This window comes from Pteropus vampyrus, unplaced genomic scaffold, assembly GCF_000151845.1.
Source record: "Pteropus vampyrus isolate Shadow unplaced genomic scaffold, Pvam_2.0 Scaffold166, whole genome shotgun sequence".
Taxonomy (NCBI): Eukaryota; Metazoa; Chordata; class Mammalia; order Chiroptera; family Pteropodidae; genus Pteropus; species Pteropus vampyrus.
In genome coordinates this window covers 1,467,379-1,477,868 of record NW_011888947.1, presented here as the reverse complement: position 1 = coordinate 1,477,868, position 10,490 = coordinate 1,467,379, and positions in this window count along the sequence as shown.

The window sequence follows — 10,490 nt, the reverse complement described above, 5'->3', positions numbered from 1 at the left end:
CCCCATAATCAGGGCATCTTTGTAAGCATATCTACATGGAGAAATTCAGAGCTCGGTCCCAGAGGCACATAAAAGAAAGGGCCATTAGCTGCTTAAATACTTAAACTGCTTCCCCATAACTGTGGACCAGTGAAGAGCGTCAGTGTCCTGAGACGTCAGTATGACACTCTGTAAGGTGGACGTCAGACCACCTTATACCAGGATCCTTGATAACCTGACCCCCTGACCAGCCCCTCGTGTTTCTGATTCAAAGGGCCCAGGTGAAGCCAGGAATCTATGTCTTCAGCCGTATCCCCAAGTCCTCCTGTCCCTGGTGGTTCGTGGTCTATATTTTAAGAACCCCCTTCCTAGCCATGTTCTTTATTTTTCAGCTGAGGGAAGGGAAGCTGAAAGAGAGAGAACACTTGCAGTTTCTCACAGCCAGAGTGGGGGCCAAATCCAGCCTGGCTGCGGGTGTCTCATTTCAAGTAGAGCCTTCCTGGGCCCCTGCTAGTGTGAGGACCAAAAGCCTCAGTATATCTCCTGATATAGTTCTGGAGGCCAGAGGTCCAAACTAGCAGGGCCACACTCTCTCCAAAAGTTCTAGGGAAGACTCTTTCCTTGCCTCTTCCAGCTTCTTCTGGCTGTTGCTGGTGATCCTTGGCATTCCTTGGCTTGCAGCCGTATCTGCCTTCATTGTCATGGGCCTTCTTCCTGGGGACCTCATGTCCTTCTACTCTATGTGTGTCTCTCTCTGTGTCTCTCCCCTTCTTAAAAGGACCTCAGTCATACTGGATTAAGGGCCCACCCTACACCATTAGGACTTCATCTTAACTTGACTAATTACACCAGCAAAGACCCTAGTTCCAAATAAGGTCACATTCCAAGGTTCTGAGAAAGACGTGAATTGGGGAGGAGGTTGGACACTATCCAACCCAATGCATGTGGTCAGAGAAAAGTCTGATTGTGGAGAGGAATAATCTGGGGGAGGATCCTTGATCAAAAATGCCCATCAGAATCTTCAGTAGGGCTCTTTCAGATTGTACACGCTTGCGCATGCCCAGACCCACTGAACAAGAATCTCTGGGCCTGGCACGTGGGTTTAAAAGTACTTTCTTGGAGATTCTGATGTACAGCTGTGAGCTCCCCTCCTTAGAGGAGTTGTCACTGGGGCAGATGCCAAACCAGGAGCTATGTTTCTCAGCCCTTTGCATCTAAGGCAGCCCTGGGACAAGTTCTCATGGTGACATGTGAGTGGACGTGACTGGAGTCACTCTCCAGTCAAGGTGGCTCAGAAGCGGGTATGCCTAGTTCTTTCTCCTTTCCCCCAACTGCCAGCTGAAAGGAGAGGACCGTGGAGGCAAGAGAGTGGTAGGGCCACAAGGTCAAGGATCCTGGGTCCCTGAATAATCTCATGAAGAGAAACAGTGACCGACTTATACTACCTGCACACGACTCGCACATGAGCAAGAAATGACCTTTTACTGCCTTGAAACATGGGGGGATAGTTGTCACAGCAGCTAACAAACATCGTAACTAATACACAGTTCCAGTTGGGAGCCACTGGTCTGAAAAGACTTGAGCCCTCCGTGTTTCTGTCCTCCCCGCATCCTCTTCCTATCACCTTTGGGTGACCTCGGATTTGAATATGTGACTAATTTTTTTGTTTCTTTAGCAAAATAGAAGTCAAAACCATTTTCTACCAACCTTAAATAGGAGCCTCCTCCTTAAAGTTCTCCTCGAATTGAATAACAGGAAGACGCTGATGATCCTGAATCATTTCCATTTTGTCTTGGCTGCCAGGAAGTTCAGAGTAAAATTTTCTGTTTAATTAGAGCACCTAACGCATTCCAGATTCCTGGAAATCGGTCTTTCTGCTTCTAGCTGATTTCTGAGCTGCCTCTAACTGTGCGTTCTCATGGTTCGTGTGTGTGTGAAGATTGTAAGTGAGCCTCAATCCCTTTTTACATTTGGTGGCTGATAAATAATAAAGGTATACACACATCTATCAGTGCAAACATGCATTCACTGATGACGGAGGCCAATAGAATCATGTCAAAATGGAAATCATTTTTAAAGATTAACTAATTAATTAATGTAACAAGTAGGTGATGATTTCCTGCCAGGACCTGGCAATGTGCCAGGCACCCAGGACGATATGCAGACGGAAGCTTTTTGCCATCAGGGAACTTGTGGTCTAGTAGGGGAGACAGGTGTGCTCATGAATAATTATAATATCAGGTCAGGATAGTAATACAAACACCATGTAATACTGAACAAGCAAGTGTGCGTCTGCAGAGAAGAGGGTCTCCGATGTGAACTGGAGGCATTAGAGAAAGTGTCACAGAGCATCGACATCTAACCTGGGTTTAATGAGATTAAATACAATATTGACAGGTGGGAGGTGGGGGCAGTTTTGAGCAGAAAGAACAGCCAAGACCGAGAGAATGAGGTCATCTTAAGGGATCTTTTCGTATTTTGTTTTTCGTTCCTCGGCTCCAACCAGCGATCTCCTTTTTATTATTATTATTATTTTGTTGTTGTTGTTTTCTATTTCGTGTAAGGTTACTGAAAATATTCACCATGTCCTGGCATGCTATTCTGAGTTTTTCCCTAAGATGAAATCAAAATTCACCAGTCTTGAAGGTTCCGACCTTCGGGAACTTGATGGAAGTCTGACATGTTTCACTTGGCAAGGGATTGGGTTTTCTTCCCATGCCAACAATAAGAGAGTAAGATAATGTTAGTTTCAGATCCTGATTCTTCAGAAAATGCCTCCGGCGTTGCACTTTCTGTAACATAATAGAGCGAACAGGACAGTTCCAAGAATTGAGCTCCGGGGTCCTCGGGGACTCAGGGCCCGTTTATAATTATCGTGGACGAGGGTTCAAAGACCCCGTTCCTTAGCACCTAGCCCTCCCCCACACCCCCCAGGAACATGAAACAGCACACAACAAAACTGGCTAAGAAAATCCCCTTTGAAAGGGTTGCTTATGCCAGAGAAAAACAAAAAGTTAGAGAATTCTTTCCCATGGGCGCTCACACTGCTCACACTGGACTGGATGTGCAAAAATGCACACTTTTTATGCTGCTGTTTCCAGAATCGTGGGTGGGGGGTGAAGAGGGGGAGGGTTTAGGTCCGGCACCCATGGGCCTCTTGATGCATTTTTGTAAGTCTCTGTGTGAAGATTAAACCATGCAGGAGCAGGAAACAGCTGAGAGGGAAAGACCCGGGTTCTTCAGCTGCCTCCCGCCTCCGCAGCCATCCCTACCCACTGTGCACCCAAGGACGCCCCCATGGCCTCCACCTCCTCAGGGTGGGGATGGTTTCCCATTGTCCTTCCCTCCGCTGACAGCATACCCCTCCCTGACCCCAGCCCTCACCCAACAGCTCCCTGAATCTGGACAGCTGTTCTTTTCCAGGTGACCCCACTGCCATCTAATCGTGTGTGGCCCACCTGTTACCCACAGGACGGTGGACCTCACTGTGTTTCTGCCAGCATCTTTGGAGTGTGGCACACAGAGGGGAGCATGACTGGTGTTTGATGAATTAATGAATGAGTGAATGAATGAATGAGCGACCAAATAAGGGAGGACAAGGGTAGGAGATGCTGACGGTGCCCCCCACCAACACCCTCATGACAGACTGACGACTTCTTTCTGTGATTCTTCAGCCAAGAAATTTGCCTAGGTATCTCCACTCCAGTCATTGGTGGTCCGTCCCTCCATGTAGTTCAGTTTCTAGGTGGAGAAAGACCCTCTGCCTAAGCATGAGTCACAGTGCAGCACATGGCGTGGGGAGGGCAGGGCACCATGATTGTACAGGACTTTTTTATTGGAAGAAATAATTCCTCTCAAAGGAAAGTCAGAGTGCTCTGTCCAAGAAAGGTGGAAGGATGCTGGGCAGCCCAGAGACATTGATGTGCACCACCTCAAGGTCATGTAGCAAGTTCATTCATTTGTTGCATTCATTCAACTTTTATTTGTTGAGCATCTGCTATGGGCTGGGCACTGTGCTAGGACTTGAACTCAGTTACCTGCCTCTGTAGTTTCTCTATACCTCTATGCCCTGGGGTCAGGTTCTGGAGCACCCTGCATCCTGGACCCTGTGCAGCTTCGCAGAAGCTGTGGGGTGTGCCCATTACCAGTAAGGCACTCAGTCACTGAGGCAAACTGACCCCATGACCTCAGCCAGCAATGTCCCCTTTCCTCCCTTGTCAATCCCATGACAAGTCTCTAATTCCTCAAGCAGAGCCTCATCGCACGAAGTCTGTTCAGTGGAGAAATCACTGACAGACTCAACATCATCCTTATCTGACCTCTGACGACATTCCCAGGGCCATGACCCCAGCAATACCTGGCCCAAGGAGTGGAGTCTTGAGGAGACTGATGGGACCCCAGTAAGGGGCTCATATATCATCCCAGAAAGAGCTGTCTTCCTTGTATATTTCACACCAATCTGGGACGGGCCAGGGCAGGATGTTGATGGAAAAGTGGATCCTTTGGAAAAGGAGCAAAGATAATGAGGCAAGAGGACCGGGCTTTTCTGAGCTTTCTCATTAAAGAGGAATGTCCAGAACACAGGTTGATGGGCAGATGCTGTGGGCCAGTCTGCAGGCGTCTTCTCCATGGACTTCAGTGCCTCTTTTAAGAGGGAGGTCCATGATGTGCAGCGGGAGCCACACACATGGATGTCTATACACCCTGGACCTTGGGAGGCCCAAAGGATGCATGATGTCCTCACTGTGAACCCAAAACTCCAGGTCACTTGGAGGAAGACTTCTGGCCATGTTAGAAAAACTGGAGTTCTTCATCTGCACAGAACCAAGGAATCCAAGGCCCACAGGGCTGAGGAACCACAGGGTTAGCTTCTGTATGGGGTGGGTTGATGGATAGGAAAAGCTGACTCCATGCATCCAAGGAGTGTAGTAGAAAAACCTGGCTCTTTGGTGTCCAGCAGACCTGAGTTTTCACGCTGGCCCTACTTTCCTCTAACCCTGTGGCCTTGGCTGACTTCCTCAACTTCTTGGAGCACGAGAGTCTTCTAGTACCCAGGTCACTGGCCTCCACCTGGACCTACATAATTGCCTCTGGCAGGAGGAAGTCGGGGGAGAGAGTCAGAGCTAGGGTTTGGAGCCAGAGTTAAGCTCGATTTCTTTGATGTTCAGCTCATTTGCGCAAGGGTCATGACAAACAAAACAGCAGTGCTCCCCAGAACTGCCGTTAGAGGGGTGCAAGCAAAGCATGCAGCATGCACAGCGCCTGTATAAAATGACCACCATAGGACACTCACCTCCGGTGGCCTCATCTATAAAATGGGGCAATAATTCCTCACTTTTCAGAATGTTATGTGACCCCGTGAAAGGCACCCGCCTCACATATGGGAAGTACTTGAGAATAGGCAGTTTCCTTTTCCTCCTGTTCTTAATTGTCCTAATTGCCTTAATTCTTAATGACCCCGAATAGTCAAGAAGTCCTGTCAGGTCCCTGCAGAGCCCATAGATACTTGGGCGGCCAGCCAAGGCCTTCTCAGCTCAGATATCCCCATCTTCAAACCAGAAGGCTTCTTCTTTACTCATCCTTGGTGACTCCCTGAAAATGAGCTCATTAGGTGAGTTTTATTCTGTATGAGTGTGGAGGAGATATACCACTGTGTAAATAAGATCCTTTCCGTGCTTCTCCTCAGCGAAAGATGACCATCCCCAGGCTCTCTTGCAGCTAGAGGTAGTCATGTGACACTGTGCTGACCAACGAGGTGTGAGTAGGGGATGGTTGCCCGGAAACCGGTGCTTCCTGAATCCTGCTTCCTGCCTCTTTCTGCTTCACAGGCAGACATAAAGGCTGCAGCTCTGACGTTGTCATTTATCATTGCATCCTACAACTCTCTTTTCTTAGCCCCTGAAACGGTTTCATTTTCTTTAAATGAAACTAATTCATTTTTGACTTGGAATCATTCATAAACCATTTTTACTGGGTTTCTGTATCATTTGTAACAAAGTGTCATGTTTGAATTATAAACATGGTCACATTTGGTCATGATAAGAGGTACCATGTTTTAAACCTCTATTTGAAGTCTCACACTTACAGAAAAATGCAGAAATCATAAATGTACAGCATGATGAATTTTTGCCAGTTAAACACACCCAGGTAACCAGCACCCAGATGCAAAACAGATATTAGTGGCCCTCAGAAACTCTTCCTTCTCTGTAACTCTTCCCCAAAGGGGCCATCACTATCCTGACTTCCAATTGCATGGATTAGCTTTGCCTGTTGTTATGCTTTTATTTAAATGACTCCTACAGCACGTGTTCTTTTGTTTCTGGTTGCTTTCGTTCAACATGATGCAGGTGAGATTTGTCCATGTTGGTTCCTGTGGTTATGAATCTCCTATTCTTGTTGTGGTTTAATATTTCATTGCATCGACATACCACTACATCTTCGTTTCCAACAGCTGCCTAAGGTTTTAACATGTAAGTAAAGCATCATGCTTTACTGAACCAGGCCCCTTTTGTGGACCCGAGAGTCTCTATTTGAGGGTAATCACAAGCAACGCACTAGTTATACTCCTAAGCACACACCTTGGCGTACTTTCACGAATTCTTAACTTGTCTTTTATCTACCTCTGAATCATTGGTCTTATTAGAGAATCATATAATCCTTTTATAGTGAAAAAAAATCCAATAAAATACATTCAAGTTGCTCAAGTACCCCAATAGCAGAGAGGGGCCATTCATTCCCTCAGTCTCCTGCCTCCAGAAAGCATTGTCTTCTCCCTCTGCTGAGGCAGCCTCACAGCTTGCAATCCTTCTAGTGCTCATCCCTCCTGTGTCTGGAAATGATTTGATATCCTCGTGAATTTTATAGGCTCTAAGCATCCATTAGCTGACCTAATCATTTTCAGAGACCTGAAAGTTATCCATAGTTCTGCCAAACCTTCACCCGTCGGAAATTGGAATGGGGAAGATTGCTTCCCCGTGGTCTGTATCTCCAGGGAGAAGGGAGGGGAAGATCTGGTCAGACCCATTTTCATTAAGAAAGAGAATTCAGGGGGCCTGAGGGAATTAATAATAAAGGCTGTAAGATGCATTGTTAAATGAAAACAAAAAATTTGTTTAAGGCAGGGTGTGTTACATATTCTGTCATGGTAAATGGGGGAATCATTTGCATACACTTTAAAACAAACCCCTCTCCCCACCATTGAGGCCCCCATACACAGGAAAGTAGTTCTTTAAGGGGGCATCTGATGTCACAGAAAAATTAGTGGTGGCTGAAAGGGGCTTGGATTTTGTATATTATTCTCCTGTACTGTTTTGATTTTCTAGCCATGGACATTGTAATAATTTCTAATACTGTGTAACAATTTACCACAAACTTAGGGGCTTAAAGCAACACACACTTATTATCTCACAGTTTCTGTGGGTCAGGAGTCTGGACACTTCAATGGGTCTCTGCTCACGATCTCACAAGGCTGTAATAATGGCGTCAGCCAGGCTGCATTCTCATCAGAGGCTCGACTGGGGAAAGACTGACTTCTGAGCTCTCTCAGGTTTTCGGCACAATTCATTTTCTTGAAGCTGTGGAACTCATCATGGCTTGCATCTTCAAGGCCAACAGGAGGAAGAGCCTTCACCATTGAGGAGGTCCTCGGTCTCTCTTTTATAGGCTCTCACCTGATTAAGCCAGACCACCTAAGATAATCAGCTTTTTAGTTCACTTGAAATCAGCTGATCAAGGACTTTGCTTACATCCGCAAAATCCCTTCACCTTTGCCTTCTCCTTCTGGTTAGAAGCAGGTCACAGATTGTTTCCACACTCAAGAGGAGGGGCTCACAAAAGTGTGGATGTTGGGGATGGAAAGAAGTCAGGGAGCCATCTTAATTCTGTCTATCACACACGTACATCATGTATACCCAGGGAATGTTAATAGGAATGTTATCTAAGAAAATCATTCATTGTCCCATTTGGTGTTCTCTCTCTATTTTTCTATTTGCTTAAAAATTGATCATGCACTTTTCAAAGGAGTATTTTGCAATGCTCTCCCCACCTTACCTCTCTGTGTGTGAACAGGGGCACATTTCCTTCCGTGCTTGTCTTATGCTTATATAATCGAATGTAACCATATATACTCAAATTGAGATTTTTATCCCTATTTTTTTTTTAACCCAAATGAGATTGAACCATAAACATTACTCTGTACATCAGTTTATTTTCCTCCTTACAGGAACAGCCTCCCTGATGCCTCTCTAACTCCTTCTTCTTCGTCAGCAATGATACCCCACAACTTGGATGTGTCATGACTCACCCCACTCCCCAGACAGGGGTGTCTTATTTGTGTCCAGGTTGTTTGGTTTATTTGTCCCTTTTTTTTTTTTTTTTTTTGCTTCCATGCCATATGATGCTGAAACAAATGTCCTTGTAAATACATCCTTACACACTGAAGTTCTTCCTTTCACAGGATAGGTTTTCTGAGGAAAGGTTTCTGGGCCATGTCTGTGCATATGTTGCATGTGGCTGTCTTCGAGATCACAGCAATCTGCACTCCCATCGGCTCTGATGAACACACCCACTTCCCCTCACTCTCTAGATTAAACAATTTGCCAAACCTGAATTCAAATCTTCGTTTCACCGGTTCTTCCTGTGTCATCTGGGACAGATCGCTTAACATCTCTCGGCTTCAGTTTCTTGTCTGTAAAGAGAGAATAAGAAGAGTACCTACATCATGGAATGGATGTGAGGATGGTATGTGTTAACACAAGTTAGAACCCAGCCCTAAGCCCTGCACGTGCTTTGAATCAGTCAGTGGCAGCTACTCTGAGGAGTAAAAGAGCAGAAGCTGGCATTCCAAAATCTACCCAAAGTGGTGTTCTTGTCATCCTTTGCTTTTTCTGAGATCATTTTGTTCAAGCTTGAATGGAAATGGGCTAGAAATACTGCATCCTCTAAATGTCAAGTCTCCCAGATCTCTAGGGAAAGCAGAGTCATCAGTAACACTATCACTGCCATCAACACCATAATCCTCATTGTCATGATAACCTCCATTGGTCGGGAAGCTCCCCTGCAGGAGGATTACTGGAAGGGTGCTTCCCTTCTTAATGAATCAGATAGGAGGTATTTGGCTCTAAGTAGCAGAAATCCAATTCAAGGCAGTTTATATGTATGATAAGGAAAATTGTCTTGCAAGAAGAAGTTTGGAGGCTTAGTGGCTTCAGGACTGGTTAATTCAGTGTCATCATCAATAACCCAAGTTCTTCCCTCTTGCTTAAGATAAGAGGGAAGAACTTGGGTTGTTGATGATGACATTGACTCAGCATGTCAACCTCTTTCTCAATGCTGTAAAATGGTTGCCAGGGTTCCAGCTACCGCTTGCAGATGCAGCATTATGCTGTGGAAGAAAATAAACTGTTTCTTCTTCGTGTCTCTTCCTAAGAACAAGAAAGCCTAGAGGTACTTTCCACTCAAGTGTCCATCACTGGTCTAGAGCCAGACAGATGTGCTCATCAGTTAATGATGCCTGTCTCCATCACCTCTCTGTAACCCAGGCTTCTCATCTCTAAAAGCTGATAGAATAGCATCTGTTTCTAAAAGTTGTTGTGAAGATTGAATGAATTGCAAATGCCAGTCATACTCACAAGCCTGGGAGTCCTTACTATTATTGTTGTCCCTATTGTTGTTGTTATTATTGCTAGCCTGGGGCAGTGTCTGGCTTCATAAATACTGGAGTTGCTGAGTGATTGACGGGAGGGAACTGTCACATCAGCAGGACCCGAGGAAGGGGAACGAGGTGTGGGAGAAGTGAGAGTTGACAAGCGGCCAGCACAGGACCACCCAGCACGCAGTTGCAGGTCTGGACTCAGCATTCAGCAGTGAGTGATTCTGTGTCCTTCATGAAGACTCTGAGCCGGAGGGGCCCAGCCAGCTGCCCCCAGACCTTCTCGGCCTTTTGTTTTTATCTGGCCAGCCCTCTGGCTAACACTCGGTGTCATTACTCTGCTTGAGACACTCAGGTACCAGCTCATTTGTCAATCAGCACCGAGCATTTCGGTTGTCAAAGCTGCTGAGATCTTTGCGCAGGCATCACCGCCTTTGCCTTCGAAGCTGAGAAGGCCCCCAGCTGCTCTGCAGGGAGCCAGCAGACAGAGGGGATGGCCCTGAGAGAGGGCTGATATTGGGGGTCCACAAAGCACTCCCCGAGCAAGGCTCAAGATCCACCACGTAGGTATTCGAGGATGCAGACTAGGGCCTCAGGAACTGTTGCTCAGGGCCAAAGCGTGCAATGAATCCTTACACCGCGCCACTCTAGCTGAGAAACTTGGGGCAAATTTCTCAACCTCTCTGAGCTTTAGTCTCTTCTTCCAAAAAAGCAAGAGTCAGACTAACCGTATTGAGTCCTTCCCGCCTTCGATTCTATAACCTGGAATGAATAAGGGCAGCCCAGGAGGCAGGAAGGACGTGCAGAAGGGGTAGAAGACAGGACTCCAGCAGCAGACCTCAGGAAGTCACTTTGTGTGCCT